The sequence below is a fragment of the Cibotium barometz genome, chromosome 44, assembly GCF_041138505.1.
Source record: "Cibotium barometz isolate CiBa-2024 chromosome 44, ASM4113850v1, whole genome shotgun sequence".
Classification (NCBI taxonomy): Eukaryota; Viridiplantae; Streptophyta; class Polypodiopsida; order Cyatheales; family Cibotiaceae; genus Cibotium; species Cibotium barometz.
The window spans coordinates 26,171,726-26,174,127 of NC_141089.1; positions in this window are offsets into that span (position 1 = coordinate 26,171,726).

Consider the following 2,402-nt stretch of genomic DNA (forward strand, 5'->3'; position numbering starts at 1 on the left):
CAAGAATCGCATTCAAGACTGCATTTTCGAGGCTTATGGCTTGAGTTGCAGCAGCAACACAAGAAGGACATTGATAGGGTTGAAGAAGTGGTGAACAACTTGAAAACTCAGAATCAAGAGCTCCAGAAGAACAACCTGTTGCTTAAGCAGGCCTTTGATATTGAACGGGACAAGGTGAATGCAGCCAAACAGGATGCACAAAACAAGCAACGACACCTTGCAAGCCTGAAGAAGCTTCCAGTAGGCTTTCGACAACGAAAAAGAAAGCGTCAGTCCCTAGAAACCTTGGCAACCCTAAGTGGAGCAAGAAAACGACGTGTACGAGCAACAAGGTAACTTCTATTCTTGCCATTGTTTTGCAAGCCTTTCTGTTTTGTGAAACATATTGATGTTATTTTGTATTTATGTTCCATGTAGAGATATTGCCGGGGATATGATGCGATATGAAGGTGGTGCTGAGGAATGTAGAGCAGGCATATTGAAACATGTTGTTAAGTTATCAGACATATATAAGCTGCTAGAAGATCCCACATGCAAAATATCTAAGCAAATCCGAAACAAAATTTCTGGAGAGCTGCAAAATATGGTAAGCCCTATACAGATTATGGATGCATGTGATAGAGCTGGTGTCAGTAGGAAGGGATATGAAGCCATTTACAGGGTGTTTACACTAGGTCATCGTGCTAAAGGATTTCTTCGACCCATGCTACCAACTCCATACAGTGTAACCATGGCAAGAAAAAGTGCAAACTCAAAAATTGCGACCATGTCAGGTGGCTACCATCATGTGGAGGATGCTCTGCCTGTATGTACTACAAAGGTATTTGAATACAACAAGTACAACAATGTCTTTATTGATTTAAGGACCCTTCAAAGAGCTATGATTTCTTATTATGGTCTAAGCATTGAGGAGTGCCAAGGTCAGGCTGTGTTTGTGTTAAAGCTTGACGAGTGTCAAATTGTAAAAGGACAAAAATTAGAAAGAGTCAGCCTAACACTTATGAACAGGACTATCAAAGGAAATCTGGAACAGGATGATAATCTTCTTGACTGTAGTGCACAAGCCTCAAATTCCAACAAGGGAAGTCAATCTCAGGGAAAAGATTACTATGGAGTGCAATCAGAAAAGAATATATGGTGGTTGTCAGCATTTGAGCTTCCACAGGAGACGAATGATACATGCGATGGTGCCTTACCCGAACAGGCATCCCAAATGTCATATCATTGCAATCAAAAGGAGAAACTTTGCATGTGGAAGATGTAGGAACATTTACAGTTGAGTGGCACATGGCAGGTGATTTAAAGACATTGAAGTGTATGCTGGGATGCAAGCTAGGAGCAAATACTTTTTTTCCATGTATTTATTGCTGCCATTCAAAATCAGAGTATATTGATCGCGGCAAAGCTTCAGGCAAGGTTGCAGCCACCAAGATGACCAAATCTCATGCAAAGGGCAAGAAAAATGTACAACCAACTTCAATGAGTATAACATAAAACAAAGATCCAAAGAAACCTATGCAGTGGGTTAATGGTATCATGAATTGTAATACCAATTGTCTGCCTAATCGTGATCAAGAAGATATCTCATGGAGCCCTATATTAGAGATTCCACTTTCTCGTGTTCATATTTGCACGCTTCTAGCTAGGTTACACATAATGGACAAATTACTGAAGTTACATATCAATTATGCATGGAATATGGAGCCTGAACATCTTCGCAACGAATGCATCAGTAAGCTGGAAGATGTCCTTTGAAGCGTGGGGCTTCATGGTGGTGCTGTAAAGTTAACTAAGGATACTAAAAAGTCAGGACCGGGTCAGGATAATCCAAACAAAATATGCATGGGTGGGTCCAAAGCAAGACACCTTCTCTCAAATTATGAGGGGTACAATAGTCACACAAAATATGAATTATGGAAGGCCATTTGTGAATGCACCACTTATCGTGGGAATAATGCAGAGCTTGGTCTCAAGCAGGCAAGGTTGTGGGAGTCACTTGACAAAATGATTCAATTGCTAGAAAAGACTCCACTTGTTGCTGAGGAGATTGCAAACTTAAAGACTGCAATACATACATTTACTCAGCAAATGGTTGATGCATGGGGAGAAACACATATCACCCACTATATGGTATTTACCTTTTTATCTATTTACTGATATTAATCGCCAAATAGTAAAATTCTGATATGATCTTTGTTGCAGCACATTATATTTTCCCACGCACAGTTTTTTCTCGTCGAATATGGTCCAATGGCAATTTGGAGCACCCAAGGAATGGAGAGCTCTCATTATCAAGCTAAGGCAGCATACTTTAAGAACACGCGACATGGTGGAGGTGGTAAGGAAAAAAGTAATGCCTTGCATGAGATGTTTAATTGGTTTTATCACAGTTTGGGAGGTCG